This window comes from Eschrichtius robustus, chromosome 8 (genome assembly GCF_028021215.1).
Source record: "Eschrichtius robustus isolate mEscRob2 chromosome 8, mEscRob2.pri, whole genome shotgun sequence".
Classification (NCBI taxonomy): domain Eukaryota; kingdom Metazoa; phylum Chordata; class Mammalia; order Artiodactyla; family Eschrichtiidae; genus Eschrichtius; species Eschrichtius robustus.
In genome coordinates, this window is record NC_090831.1 from 107,287,719 (window position 1) to 107,303,861 (window position 16,143).

General features: G+C 43.3%; 1 protein-coding gene across 9 annotated transcripts in view; it reads left to right on the top strand.

Moving 5' to 3' along the window:
- The first annotated feature begins 11,611 nt into the window (after window positions 1-11,611).
- NRF1 (nuclear respiratory factor 1) overlaps window positions 11,612-16,143 on the top strand; it is a 133,611-nt gene continuing 129,079 nt past the window's right edge. For all 9 annotated transcript variants that reach the window (XM_068549439.1, XM_068549441.1, XM_068549438.1 and 6 more), the window contains exon 1: window positions 11,612-11,721. The gene's annotated coding sequence lies outside the window, so the exon portion shown is untranslated. The remainder of the gene's footprint in view (window positions 11,722-16,143) is intronic.

Genomic DNA, 16,143 nt, shown 5'->3' on the forward strand with positions numbered 1-16,143 from the left:
CCACTTCTAGGAACGTATCCTGCAATTTTACTCCCTCCCAGGTAAAATGCCATTAGGACAAGATTATTCGTTGTAGCATTATTTATAATAGCAAAAGACTAAAACAAACTAAAATGTCCATCACCAGGGTAATTAAATTATGATGCATGTATATAATAGAACACTATGCAGCTATATAGAAGAATGAAGACTCTCTTTTTGTATTATTATGGAAAAATCTTTATGATATGTTGTTAAGTTTTTTAAAAAAGCAAGGTGCAGAAGGGTGTATAGAGCACACTATCATTGTAAAAAAAAAGTGAAAAATATATTTTCATGGTAGTTTATATAAGCATAAAAAATATCTGGAAGAAAAATAAGAAACTACTAGCAGTAGTTACTTCTTGAGGTGGATGGAAACTAGATAGAAACTTGATCAAGGTGGAAAGAGACTTTTCATTGTATGCCTTTATATACATTTTAATGTTTGAACCACAAGTAATATATCCAAAAACTTAAATCAAATTTAAAACTTAAGTGCCTGATACTTCCCTGCAAAGATACAAACCAAAGTTGAATTCCACATTTCATATACAAGTACATTTAAACTAAGAAATGTATGCTCTTACTGTTGGTGGAGTCTAAAAATTATTTGTATATCAAATGGTTTTTAGGTAAACAAGTCTCTAATAAAGCATGTAATCTTTGTTGAAATAATTTTGAAAGATCATACTCAAAGCTCAGTGCCTTAAACAGTTGGTACAAAGTGCTCCAGTGGGGAATCATTTTGACATTTGCTCTGTTGGACCTCATCACCCCTTCATCTATAATGGTCTATAGAACTGAAAAGAAAAAATTCAGTGGTTGACAGTTTATGTTGCAGTTTTGAATGTTTGTTTTTAAAAAATAGATAACTTTGAAATTAAAGCAAATAAAATAATAGTAATGATTTTACTATTTACATATGTTTATAATGAATGCCCCAACCCATCCCTTTTTCCCTCCTAAAGTTTTTTTTTTTATGAATTAAAAAGAACCTGTGAAGTCTAAAGGCACAGAATAGAGAACCCAAAACTAGAAACAGACTCACACATAAACCATCACTTGTGTGATGAGGCGGCAAGGCAGAACACAGCAGAAAAGGGCAGTCAATAAACGATGCTGGGTCCAGTGGATATCCTTATGTTTAAAAAAAAGCAGCAGCTTGACCTTTACTTCATACCATTACACAAACATATATTCCATGTAGGTGGTAGAGCTAAGTGTGAAAATTAAAATAATATAGTTTCGAGAAGATAATATAGGAAACTCTCTTCATTACCTTAAGGTAGGCAAAGATCTTTTAAACAGGAGACACAAAGCACTAACCATTAAGAAAAAGATTGATTTTGCTTACCAAAATTCACCATGAAGGAGTGAATGACAATCACAGGGTAGGAGAAGATATTTGCACTCCATATAACCCACAAAAACTCACATGGCCTCAGAGGTGTTCTCAAATGAACTTCTCTTCCTGTCTCCTTTATTTTTGTTAATGGAGCTACTGTCACCAGCCCCATACTTCAGCATCATCTTTGGGCTTTAGGGTTGTTTTTATTTAGCAGTTTTAAGCAATTGTTTTCATTAGGTAATACAACCAAATGGTTCAAGATTCAAATGGTTTGATGGTGAACTGAGAAGATGTTCTCCCCCTACTGACCCCAGCCACCCATTTCCCCTCTCAGTGGCCACTAATGCCATAAGTTTTGTGTGGATTCCTTTAGGGATATATACATATATTTTGCATATGTAAGCAAATATGTTTATTTAGATATTTTTCTCCTTTAAAAATAAAACTGGTAGAATATCATATATATAGTTCTACCCCTTTCATTTTTCATATACATGTCTTGGACACCGTTTCATCAAATGCTTTTTCATCCTTTGTTAGCTGCATAGAGTTCAACAGCATTTCTGATTTCTCTCTTCCCTTGTCTCCAACATCCAATCAACTGACAAGTTATATTAATTGTATATTATTTTTCCTACAGTCTGTGCATTCCCAGTGCCAATTCATTTAGACTTTCACCTTTCTGTCTGGATTAACACAATAGCCTCCACTGTTTGCCCCAACCTTAGCCCTTCCTTCAGTTCATGCTATTCTGTTCGCTTAATATTCTTAAGCACCACTTTATGTCATTTCCCAGATTCACAGTCATCACTATTTTCTTGGTGCCTGCAGAATTTGTCTCTATGATGCCTCCGTTTTTCTTGCTATCCCCTCTTCCTTCATGCTCTGAACACTTAAGTCATACTTAAGAGTCTGATTATCCTAGAGCAGACTTTGTGAGTTCTCATGAGAGTATTTTCTATTATGTTACTTTATCTTGAGGTACATGACCTTGATACTAAGTCCAAATCCTCGCTGCTTCTAGGTTTAGTTAACTAACTTTTCTATGGAGTTCTCCTGACCCTCACTATAAGCCAGGACCAGGAGTGGGGTGAGCCTAGCAAGGCACCTAAGGTGCAGAATTTAAGGAGGCACTCACTCTTGAGGCTCTACAAGTGCCACACCCTTCTAAACCCCCCAAAGAGCTTGCTTCGTACATCTCTAGTGGGCTTTCTCTTCCTACCTGTATCATAGTTATTGATAACGGGGTTTACCTTCTCCCCAGTGCTCAAATGTCCTTGAGTATAGAACCAAGCCTGATCCATGTTGGATCCCTGGTGCCTTGCCCAGAGTCTCATAAACAGCAGATGTATATTCATTAGAACTCTAGGTTGGGAGTGTCTGCCCATTAGAAACTCTACTCAAAGTGCTTTAAGCAAAAAAAGGTAATTTGTTAGGAGAATACTCAGGAACCTATGGAACCCCAGGACGGGGATCCGGTGGGTCCCAGGAAGAGAACCAGAGACTAGAGCACTGTGGGGACCCTGAGAAATTCTATGTGATGTTGGCGTCTCTGTGTGTGTCTGCCTCATTCTTCTCTCACTACTGTCTGTTTCCCAGTTCACTGGTGGAAAATGGCTTCTGTCTCCAGCTCCCAAAGTTAAGTAAGTTGTTGGTCAAGGAGAGAGAGAAAGAGAGAAAGAGAGAGAGAGATCACAATTTCAATTTCAATATCTCCATGAAAGGATCTGATTAGTCCAGTTTTAGTCAGGTACCTGCTTCTGGAATAATCACCTGTGGCCAGAAGGCACAATAGGAATACCGCAGCCTTGAGGACCTCAGTGGTGTTCATGGACTTTTTATCTGTAACTCCATCGTTAATGTGACCCAGCTCCAGCACGCTTCCAGTCTCTGTCTCTTAGCCAAACATTCTAAATTTCTAAACTTGGCACAGAGTGGGTCAGATGATTTTATGTCTGTACCCGTCACCAATAGGGATGGGGGGAGGTGTTTCTGAAGTACAGGTGTGACTTCTGGGGCCCATTCTGTAAATGGGGGCAGTTTCCAGAGAAGGCGGAGTCTGTTGAGCTAGTCCCTCCCAAAGTCACACTCAAAGGTGACGGTTACAAGGTATTTGTCGAATAAATAAATGAAATGAGTGAATAATCCCATTAAAAAGAGCAACTGTCCAAAGCTACTAGGTAAGTCTTAGGGGGTTATTGGATAACTCACTCACTCGGCACTCTCAAAATCTAATCAGTCTCCAAGCCCTGATTAAGCATTCTTCCCAGGGTCTCTCAAATCCTGCCCTCCCCTCTGTCCCATGGCACCTCCAGCATGACACCTCCACGCACGGGCGTTTGCACTCAACGTCTGATTGCTCTGCCTCAGCCTCCCCGCCTCCATTCCATGCTGCTGACGGAGAGTGATCTTCCCACAACACACAGCTTCCCTGTTGCCACCTGTCATTCAATCTGTCTGAAACCAAACACACCCTCTTTCCATCGAAATAGGTTGTCCCTTTAGATGACTGTCAATGACACCACCCTCTTTTCATCATTTAATTCTTCAAACCTTGGAATTACCTCTGACCTTTGCCCTCCTAGTCCTTCAGTATCTCATCAGTTATCAAGCAGTGTCGAATTTTCCTTGATTTCCCTCATTGGTCTTTTTCTTTTCATTTATTTTAGCCATCTCTGGCTTAATTCTGGCCTGTTCAGCTTATCTTTCAGGGACTGATATTAGGATAGTAAGGAGAAGATATTTGGCTGGGGATCTGGGAATGCCTAAATCCTGCCTTGGCCAGCCATCTTCCCTTCCTGTGAGGTGCCGGGGGGACTTACATGTACAGGGAACAATGACACAACCAGGCAAAAGAGAACTTTATTATTAGCTGGGTATTTGGCCTCAAACCACAATGCAGAAGTCAGGAAAGATAGGCTGGACTCTGGTCATCTCTGTCTGCCTATTCTCCCCCATCAATACACAAATATGAGTCTTAGACTCTTACTGCCTAGTGGGACAAAAAACCACTCTCAACAGGGAAAGTGAAGCGAAAGACAAATCGGCAGTCTCTTTGCCCAAAGGCTGGGGCTGTCCCAAGCCTTCAGAGGTGGGCAGTAGCCCCAGGGCCTGATAACCTCGTGGAAGAGGAAAAGAGAGGATGCTGGCTGGGGTGCCTCCAGCAGGGCAAGGGCAGCTGTTGTTACCACTCAGGATATGTTGAAGACGGGAGAAAGACTGCATCCACTCGTGCTGAACCTTTTACCCTTTAAACGCTCTATCCCTAGAAAATGTAACTTGTCCATATTCTCCAATTTTAGCAAGCTTTTCTTCCTTCATGGGGGTGGGGTGGAGTGGGGTGAAATTTCTTGCTTATCACCCTGACTTCATGCTAAAGAGGGTGAAGAAGGGAAGAGTCTTGAGTGCCCTCTAGGGACCAGTGGCTCAACTCATATTTGGATTCTAGTGAATCTACCCTATTCTGATCTTGTTAGTGCCTTGCTCAAAATCGTCATAAGCTATCTGTTGCCTACTGAGTTAAGAACCAGTTCCTAAGGAGGTCATTAGGACCCTCTACAGTCTCAGTCTACCTTTTTTTTTTTTTTTGTCATTAGAACGATCTTAGGATTATGGCATGCAGAGCAAGAATAGGAAAAGAATGCAAATATAATCATCCAATAAAGAGGTCAGTTGGATCTAATCAAGAAGGGAGGGAACCTGGGTGGCTACCAGATTTTTTCCAGACCTTATAACCTAATCAATAGGTCCAGAAAGAACTAGGTAAAGCATCATGGGAATCTAATCTGTACAGGAGGGTCTGGGAGAACCCCGTTGACATAGCATCACACAGAGGGGACTTGGCGTGTTCACAGTGGTGGTAGAAGAATCTGACACATCTTGGCCAAAAAGCAACCTCAGGCTGCTGAGACACGACTCCCCATTCTCCTGCAAAGGTAAGCCCGGGAGGCTTGACGCAGTACCCTCAATGTGCTCGGGATGGTAAATGTAATTTAATCCTAAGACAGTTCAGAATTAAATACGAGAAGGATGAAATACACCAAATCCATAGTATTCATTTTTGTGTTAACTTTAGTAGTATTCTGTGTAATTCGGCATTTTCAATGTTTGTAAGATTTAGATAATGTATTAATTAGAGAACCTGACAAATTAGCTTGTGATTCCAATGTAAGATATATAACTGAATAATTGATATTGGACTCGTGTTAGAGATTTTTACTAGTGTGCAAATAATATTGAAAGAGAATCTGACGTCCTTTATAAGTTTAATATATTAGATTTATAAGAGTATTCGATTAATAGCTCTTTGCTAGATATCTGACTCAGAGCAAGTAACTTGAACTTTTTGCCTTGGTTTTCTCACCTGTAAAATAAGTATGATAATAGTACCTGTTTCATAAGGTTGTTGCGCGGGAATGAATGAATTCATACAAGAGCTTGCAATACTGTTTGATTTTTAATGAATGCTCAATAAGTTATTGTTATTGTTTTTTTTTAAATTATTAGCACCTTTAATTATTATTTATTTATTTATTTATTTATTTATTTATTTGGCTGTGTTGGGTCTTTGTTTTTGTGCGAGGGCTTCCTCTAGTTGCGGCAAGCAGGGGCTACTCTTCATTGCGGTGCACGGGCCTCTCACTATCGTGGCCTCTCTTGTTGCGGAGCACGGGCTGCAGACGCGCAGGCTCAGTAGTTGTGGCTCATGGGCCTAGTTGCTCCGCTGCATGTGGGATCTTCCCAGACCAGGGCTCGAACCTGTGTCCCCTGCATTAGCAGGCAGATTCTCAACCACTGCGCCACCAGGGAAGCCCCTATTGTTATTGTTATTAAGTATATGAGGAGGTTTTGTTTGTTAGATCAGGCATTTAATTACCATATTTAAAAGGCAAAGTGAATATATTATGTATATAAATGCTGATTAAAATGTTTAGGGAAATTTATTGACAATGTTGTAAGTGAAGCAGTTATTTAAGGGACCTCAGTGTATTCCAACTGAGTTGAAGGAGCATTAGTCAGCCTCTTCGCAAGAAAGACAAGGTCCATGTTTCCCACTGTAACCCCAGCACCAAGGCATTTGGTACCTAATAGGTGCTCAATAAATATGTGTTGAATTGAACTGAGAAGTCATGTAAAAAAAAGATTCTAAGATGTTATAACCCATAGACACTGTGACTTGAGACAGGGACCACAGGAGGAGGAGGAGCTTTGAGGGAAGATACAGGGGGCAGGCTTTAACCTACTGAAATTACGGCGTGTGTATGACATGAGCTCCTGATCACAGTTTGAAGTCTCATGTGTAGGGCAGACCCACGGGAAACAGTTTGGAACAGGAGATAAATATTATGGGGGATCATCAGCAGAGCTTGGGTTCAGTGAGAGGAGGGCCCTTTGAAAATGACTGTTAAAACTCCCTAGATATATAAACAGATGAGATTAATGAATTAAGCTTAAAGGTGTAAAGAAAGATTGGTTTTAAAAGTTGTTACCTTAATATAGCAAATATTAATTTAAAAAAAACAAGTCACAATAAATAGTCTTTTCTGTCCCCTCTCTCACAAATCACCCTTAGGTATAAAAGAACTCATCGTGGGCTTCCCTGGTGGCGCAGTGGTTGAGAATCTGCCTGCCAATGCAGGGGACACGGGTTCGAGCCCTGGTCTGGGAAGATCCCACATGCCGCGGAGCAGCTGGGCCCGTGAGCCACAATTACTGAGCCTGCGCATCTGGAGCCTGTGCTCAGCAACAAGAGAGGCCGCGATGGTGAGAGGCCCGCGCACCGCGATGAAGAGTGGCCCCCGCTTGCCGCAACTAGAGGAAGCCCTCGCACAGAAACGAAGACTCGACACAGTCATAAATAAATAAATAAATAAATAAATAAATAAATAAATAAATAAAAGAACGTGAATTTCTTTAAAAAAAAAAAAAAGAACTCATCGTGACATTTCTAATCTTGTTACACACTGCTCCCTTACACAAATCCCTTGTCTTGGCATCCCTTGAATGCTCTTCCCAACTTTTTTGGGGAGTCCCCAGGGATAGAAACATGTGTTCAGGAACACTCATTCATCATCATCATCGTCACCATCACAGCAGCCACCACCTATCACACCTGTATTTTGTACCAAGCAATTTACATGATTAATGGTAATTGGGAAGAGCTAATCATACCCAGCACTTACTATGTGCTTCCTGAGTGCCAGGTACTGTCCTGAGTCCTTTGTGAATATTATCTCCTTATTTCCACGTCATGGGTGAAGAAAAGGAAGCTTAAAATGTTAAACCACTTGCCAAAGTCTCACAGGTAGGAAGTGGTACGGCCGGGCTTTAAACCAAGAATTTGACCCCAGCACCCATGCTGTGATGCAACATGCCTCCCCAGTAGTGGTCTGTGGCCTCTGAAAGCATGGGCTCTGGCCACTTGGGCTAGCACTCTCTGGAAATGCAGACCCTGCTTGGGCCAGTCCTTGACGTTCCCAAAGAGGCAAAACTCCCTTGAAGTTGCTCCCACAGTGTCAGGTTCCCATCCATCCTTATTGGGCTGGGGCTGTGCACATTCCTAAGCAGAGATGGGGAAGCTGCTGCTGCTCTTGGAACTCCACGCAGTTTATCAGTGGGTCCTGAAGAGTCCCCACTTGCCCCAGCTCATCTCTCTTTGTTTCTATCTCCCCCTAGGAGTTCTCACATAACTTCAGTTCTGATTACCTGAGTGCTTACTATCTGTATCACCACTCACTTGGTACTTAGCACACAGTATAACTTTTTATAGGTAACCAGTCAATCAAATGACCATTCCAACTGTGTTGGACTCTAGTTCTTCTTTAATCTCTTACGGTAGATTTGTCTGCATTTTTTCTGAGACTGATTCTAGAATCTCAGGTCATTTTGAGTCTTTTGAATAGAGCAACTGGGGTTCCCAGGCTCACTTGTCTAGGGAAGTACAGTGGTCCTCTGTATCCACAGGTCCCTCATCTTCAGACTCAACCAACGGTAGATCGAAAATATGTGGAGAAAAAGTACAAAAAATTCCCAAAAGCAAAACTTGAATTTGCCATGCACTGGCAACTATTTACATAGTATTTACATTGTATTTACAACTATTTACATAGCATTTATATTGTATTAGGTATTACAAGTAATCTAGAGATGATTTAAAGTATACAGGAGAATGGGAAGATGTGGGTGGGTTCTATGCAAATACTACGTGGGCCATCTTATATAAGGGACTTGAGTATCTTGGGATTTTGGTATCTGTGGGGGGCCTAAAACTATACCTCCTCAGATGCTGAGGGCCATAAGCTGATGTCGTTTGTATTTCTTTTTTAAAATTTATTTATTTTTGTAATCTGTATTTCTTTTTTCTTTTTTTTAGATAGTAGTCATCTTTTCTTTTTAAAATTTATTTATTTATTTATTTACTTTTGGCTGTGTTGGGTCTTCGTTTCTGTGCGAGGGCTTTCTCTAGTTGCGGCAAGCGGGGGCCACTCTTCATCACGGTGCGCGGGCCTCTCACTATCGTGGCCTCTCTTGTTGCGGAGCACAGGCTCCAGACGCGCAGGCTCAGTAGTTGTGGCTCACGGGCCCAGTTGCTCTGTGGCATGTGGGATCTTCCCAGGCCAGGGCTCGAACCCGTGTCCCCTGCATTGGCAGGCGGACTCTCAACCACTGCACCACCAGGGAAGCCCTGTAATTTGTATTTCTGAGGAGGGTAGACACAGAGGTCTTCCATCATATGTGTATTGAAGATCTACTGGGACTTCCCTGGCAGTCCAGTGGGTAGGACTCTGTTCCCAATGCAGGGGGCACAGGTTCGATCCCTGGTTGGGGATCTAAGATCCTGCATGCCACACGGCATGGCCTAAAAAAAATTTTTTAAATGATAATAATAAAGAAAACATTTTAAAAAGATCTACTATGAGACTGGCATTGCACAAGATGCTGGTATATGGTCATGAACAAAACAAAATCCCTGCCCTCCTGCAGCTTCTGGATTGTGGAGGATACATGGTTGGAGAAGTACTGTGTAGAAAGAATAATGCAGTGCTTTCAAACTTTTTTGCAACTGAAATCCAAGAAGAAATGCATTTTATAGCATGATCTAGCACAAACACACACACCTATGCACATACATTTATATATCTGAAATGAGTTTCATAGAACAAGAGTCTTACTAAGTTTGATGTTCTCTGATATTTTCTATTTCTTTCATGAAATGTTGGTCATGGCTCACTAAGTTAATTTTGTGCTTCATCAGTGGGTATCAACCTGCAATCTGAAAAAATATGGTAATGGTTAAGAGCACAACTCTGAGGTCAGGCTGATGGCTTTCAGACCTGGCTCCACCTTTTACTGTCTGGGTTTGAGCAAGCAATCTCTACATACCGTTGTTTCTCCATCAGCAAAATGAGATAATAATAATAGTAGTACCTACCTCATGGACTCCACTTGAGAATTAAATAAGAAAGGAGATAATGTGTGTAAAGGACTTAAAATAGGGCCTGACACAATGTGAGGGCTCAATAAACATAGGTGGTAAATACTGGGTGTGATGATGGAAGGGAGAAATGAGGGAACGTTTTCTGGAGGAGACCTTAAGGAGTAGTAGGAATTATTCAGGGGCAGGTTTAAGCAGATGAATAGAAGGAGAAGACAGAGAAGTTTTGTGCAGAGAGAGCAGCCCTTGCAAAAGTTGTGAGGTGGGAGAACTTCCTGTCTTGAATGACCTGAGAGTTTCTCAGTTTGGTTGCAGCCTGAGGGAGAAGTCTGTGACAGGTGAGGTTAGAGATGCAGCAGGTGCTGAGATCACGAAGGGCCCTGCAGGCACCTCAAAGAATTGTAGACTTTAACTTATGTGTAATGGGACCTTATTAAGCCTGTTAAGCAGAAAAGTGACATGATTTACTTTTTTGAAAGGCCATTCAAGCCGGAGGGTGGAGAATGGATTGGAGACCGCAATTCCTGTGGCAGGGAGACCATGAAGGGTCTATTGCAGTATCTTGCTGAGAGATGAGAGTCACCTGGACCAAGGTAAAAATGACAGGGAACGACTGTTTTAAAAGATCTAACTGATAATGGCACTTCAGGGAGAAAGGAGTAATGGATCATTCCTAGGTTTCTGGCTTGAACACCTGGGTGGCAGGCGGTGACACTCTCTTAGAAACGCTGCACAAAAGAGAATTCCGTGTTTAATTATGTTGAATTTTGAGGTAAATGGAACCTTCTTGAAAATTAAAGTATCCTGGTTTTGTCAAATTGTTTTTTGACACTCTGGGATATTTAGTAATTCCCTAAAGCAACGGTTCTTAAACTATGGTACGTATGACAATCCCCAGGAGAATGTGTATTTGGGGGTGGGGTGGGGCGGGGGGGGGGTGTTAGAAATGCGGGTTCCTGGGCTAAGAAGCCAAGATCCTGGAGAGACCATTTGGACCCCAGGATTTAAATAATCAGTCTGAATGACTCTGATGCAGGTACTCTCCAGATCACAATTTAAAAAACAAAGAACAACAAAAACTACCTCTCCTGTGTCTCTAACAGTAGTTTTTCTAGTCTCCACACCTCCCTACTTCTCAGGCACTTGCTTGGGGGGTCCCTATTGCTTCTGACTCCCTCCACTCATCGCTCATGAGAGTGAGGACTTCCTTTTCCTAACAGGTACATCTCCAGCGCGCCCAGAAAAATACTTGGCACCGAATGGGCCCTCTGGAAATGTCTGCCAAACGAATGAATGAGCGAAAACATTTATATATTGCTTTGTACAAAAACTTAAGCTTTTAAATACTTGGGCAGGGTTTGAAATAGGGAAGCAAAGGTCATTTCAAAGAAAGGGTGAGGGAGCGACTGGCAAGGCAGCGCGGAGGAAAAGGTGGGAAAGCCCCTCTCCGATTATCGAGGCACGCTCAGGAGGTCCTATTTCCCGGGGTTGGGGGGCGAGAAATGTGATTATTTACAGATTAGCAACCATCTTGGGTCGTCTGCGTTACTTCCCCGGGGCGTGCACATTTCCCTAATCCAGTTGCTTTCGTGATTCCGGCTCCATCCAAACCTCTACAGGGAAATGTGAACGCGGGGAGACCTCGGGGGACGGCGGGGGACCGAGCCCAAACACCCTCCGGGACGCCCCGCCGAGGCAGTGCCGACCTCCCCATCATGGCGGCGGCCGGGCGGGGAAGCCGAGCCCGTGCGTAGCGTGCGTGCCTCCTCTCCCTCCCCTCCCCCTTCTCGGCGGCGGCGGCGGCGGCGGCGGCTTAGGCGGCAGCGCTCGCCATTGCCGCTGGTGGCAGGAGGCTGCGAGGAGCCGGCGCGGTCGCAGTCTCCACGGCGCAGGCCCACGGTAGCGCAGCCGCTCTGAGGTGAGTGCCCTACCGCGCAATCTCCAGCTATTTCAGCCCCGGCGCAGCCGCAACACGCCGCCCGCCCGCCGGCCGGCCGGCCCGCCCCGCAGCCGGCACCCTGCCGCCCCCGGCTCCAGGCCTGGGCCCCCGCCGGATTCGGCCCGCCTCGGGCGGGGGGCCCCGGCCCGGCCCAGTCAAACCGCCACCCCGAGGATGCGCAGGCCTCACTAGGCCCCAGGCGTCCTGGCGGGCTCGGGAGGGAGGCGCTGCCCTCCCGAGAGCCCCAGGGTTCCGGCCTCCCCCGCCGCCTGAGGCTCTCGGGGCTGCGGCCTTCTCTCCGCCGTGGAACCCGGGGCCCGGGCCCGGCCTTCCCGCGGCTTCGGGAGCAGGAGGCCCGGGAGAGCGCGCCGGCCTGGGAGCGGGAGGTGGGCGGGCTGCGCGGGACGGGAGCCGCGGCTCCCAGCTCGCCTCCTTGGCCCTTCCCGGGTCTGGTCCGCGGGCGGCGCGGCGCGGCGCGGCGGGTTGGGCCGGGGCGCGGGAGCTGCTGTCTCCTGCGGGAGAGGAGGCTGGCTCTTCGGGCAACCTCCGAAGCTTCCCTCCCGCCGGGGTGGCGTGGGCTTGTTACCCAGGTAGACTGGGGGACGCTGGAATATGGCGCGTTGCCCACCTTCTTGCAAGTTAGGAGGCGGCAGCGGCGGCAGTTCGAGGAGTAGGGCGCAAAGTCCTTTTGTACGCAGAAATAAGGAGCGACATTGTGTTTTCTTCCCTAGCAGAGATGCTGCCCGTGGCGGGGGCTCGGTTCTTCCTGTGCTTGGGGTGTTGGTCCCCTGGGTGAGGGACAGGGGGAGTGGCGCGACCCCGGGAAGGGACCGAACCTTTGCCGCTGGAACGACAGGGGCTCTGGATGGCCTTGTGCATGGATATTAGCCCACATCCCCAGCCTTTCGGGGAACTCAGGGGTTTGCCCTTTGCATGTTATGCACTTAACTGGGCGGTGATGTCCACCACCTCTCTCACCTGTTGTGTCTTTGCTGTACGTCCTGAAGTTTCGACAGTCTAGTTGACTGTGCCCATCAGAACTTGAAGTTGTTTAAAAATCTTAATATTTTTAGGGCTTCAAATGATATCCAGCCAGTTGGAGGAGCTGTTGCCTGGTATCCATTCCTTCTTAAACATTAGATTAGCATATATTAATTGCTTACTTTACAGCTGGTGTCACTTGTGCTTAATTCTTTCTGTGGTCAGAGCAAAATTCACATTTTCTTAAGTGTGTAGAGACAATATATTGGAAACTCTTAAGGTGAAAGGTAGTGTGAGTGAGACTGTCAGCTCTGCGGGAGAATGGGTATGCACATCTCACACCTTTTGTCGAAGGGCATCATCTGCTGTCACAGCTCACAGTGATCCTTTGCCCATTTTACCTTCGCCCAGCCTTTAAAAAAATTCCTTTTCCTTTGGTCTTGAACAGTAAGTTATTGAGTTGTTCCTCACTCAGGGGAGGGGGGACTTTGGAGATGCTGGGGTTTTTTCCTTCCCTTAATTCAGTAGTGGCCTGACTCCCTAGAATTGTGTTTGAAAGTTCTTGATGTGTTATTCCATAGGTAGTGAAAATGTGACTAGCTCCATCTGTGCATCCAAGTGTAATTTCCTTATTTGATGAGTGCAAAAGCAAACACACAATTATCAAATGTAAATGTAATGTAGTATACTTATTCTTAACTTGGGTCCAGAATTGTGTGCAGAATTTTTTGTGGGACTTTTTTTTTTTTTTTTTTGCTCTTTAGAGCTGGGTTCTTTGTGGGACCTTTTTTTTTTTTTGACAGGAGTTAGATGTGGCTTTCAACAAGGTCCATCAGAATAAGAATTACTGTTTACTATCTTTTGGTTCATCTTTATTTGAAGTCCTTTGATTTCATCTTCCTGCCTTCCTCCTCCCCCCCACCCCCCATCTCAAACTCAGTATACATGAAGAAAATTACTTTTTGCTTGGGAGTCTTGGTATATTCTCATTTAGGGGGGAAAAAAAAAGGTTTCTTATCCCCAAGTCAGGAGTTTTCTTACCAGGTTTTAAGGAAATTCAGCAGATTTAGGGAAGTAACTATAGGAGTAGGAGATAATGAGGGCCCTTGTCCAGATACAGAGGGAATTAAAGGAGAAAAGATTTCAGGTTTCCCTCCCAATTCATGTATACTCCAGTGGAACCCAAAATTGTACGGTTTTTTGGTTTTATTAAGTCACAATTATGTATCCATCTCTAATTTTTTAGGGAGCTAGAGACCAACTTCCCATGATTTAAATATCTGAATTTGCATTGCCTATACATCATAGGTTCAAGCAGACTTACTTCAAGAAGTATTTTATGTGAAATGATAGAAAATGGGTGACTTTTAAGGGAAATTTAAGCTCCTTGTAGTCTGGGGTTAAATTTTTTATACCTCTTTCTGTATATGTAATAAGGCATTCAGTAAATGTTTGTTGGGGAATAATAATAACAGTATTATTGAAATTAAAATTTTTTTCACAAGTATTTGAAAAGGTATGCTGATTTTTTGGTTTCTGGAAGTTCTGTAAACTGTCAGCCTTTAGAAGCACACCCTCCAGTCTCTGGAGAACAGGAAGTTATTGCATAGGTTCAGCTTCTGTCAGATATCTTTAGGCAAGCCCAGTCCTTCATGCTGCAGTGGGCTTGTTCATCTACTCAGTGCCACTCTGAAAAGTTGGAGGGTAAAGGCTCTGTGGGTTGTTGAGTCTCAGAAGTGTCTGCTCTAACCTCAAAAGTTTTGGCATACTCTCTCTGGGGCTGTAATTAATCCAGGGAATTCGATATTTGAATTTAGACGTTTATGTATATCTATGTGTGATGCTTAATAATACATATATAAATAGTATTTGGAAAATCAGTCTTACAGGTAAATACCAATCTTTGGTTTTGTAAAAAACATTTCAGAAAATGTTTTATACTGAAGGAAATTTTCTCTCTGTTCTTTCATGTTTTCCTTGAGAGCTAGTGTTTTCAGCCTGAGCTTACCCAAATATAATTTTCCATGAATGCTTAGTAAAACAGCAATGAAAAAGAAACCCACTTGTTAAGTTTATTTTAGAAACATTTTATTTAGACCAAGTCCAATCAGTATTTTTTTAGGCTCTGGATACATGTTAAATTTTGAGCATTATGTATCATATAGTTCCTTCCTTATTAACTAGGGAGTGGATTATCCACTTTCTTGGCTTTTCAGCTAGTGCTTTTATCCATCAATATTTTACTAAGGAGAACAGGCTGGAAGAGAAAGTAAAGGAGGTGAAACAAATCAATTTCAGGTGTTTCCAGAAGATTATAACCACATTGAGCTATTGGAAACTTTTAATCCTGGAGCAACAAGAATGCTTTGTCTGAAGTTATTTTGATGTAATGTGGACAAAACTTAGAAAATGAACAGAATTTTTGATTGCTCAAGGAAAATAAGTGGATTATATATACCTTGGAATATATATATTTTTTCTGCAGTGCATTTCATAATTAGGCGAAAATGTTTTCAACCCCACTCAGTGCAGTTTAGTAACTGAAGCTTCAAAAAGATTTCATCACGTGGTCTTTAGTCCTAAAATGTGAACATTTATATGAACTGAAGAAAAATCAGAAATAAAACTTCATAGAGATATTCTAGTATATTTTTAAAAGGAACCCCCGCACCAAAACAAAAACAACCAAACCAAAACTAGGGGGTGGTTAAGGCAGGCCTACCACATTTGTGATCCTTGAGGTCAATCTGTATTGTATCATCAGCAGCAGTCACTTAGAAAATAAACTGACCATAAGGAATCTTCTCCAGAATTCCAGACTTGGTAGCCTTCGTTATCAAACTGCTCCCGAGCCATCAGATAATTTCTGAGGAAGCCATGTCTAGTAAGGGAGGGGTGTGTGTGAGTGCGTGTGTGTGTGTGTGTGTGTGTGTGTGTGTGTGTGTGTTGGGGGAGAGTTGGTGGGGAGGAGAGGGGGAAAGGGTAGATGATACTGGTAAAAGAATCTAGTTTTACGGATTGGGATGATTGCTGGAATTTTGGAGGTGTAGTATTTTTAAAGGAAGCTAAAAGAGCTACTTTTGTTTGGGTCATCAGTTTGGTGGTATACAGTGTCTACTATTTGTAGTGTATTGTTTAGTATATAAGCACAGTATTTAGATTAGTTCATGTATGCTGATTTCTGTGGTTACAAATGTGAAAAGTTTGGCTGACAGTTTAAGTGGACATTTTCTTCAGAACTCTTAAATGGTGCCTGTTGGATAAACTATGCCAAGCCTTTCTCAGAATCATGAAGAATGAACTTTGTATGCATAAATGTTTAGACCATTTTAAAAAAAGAGCTTATATTTTACTGTTGGTAGTTGTAAAGTCTTTACTTTTTAGAACTTGGAGAGTCTGTTTCGTTGCTGCCACTGAATG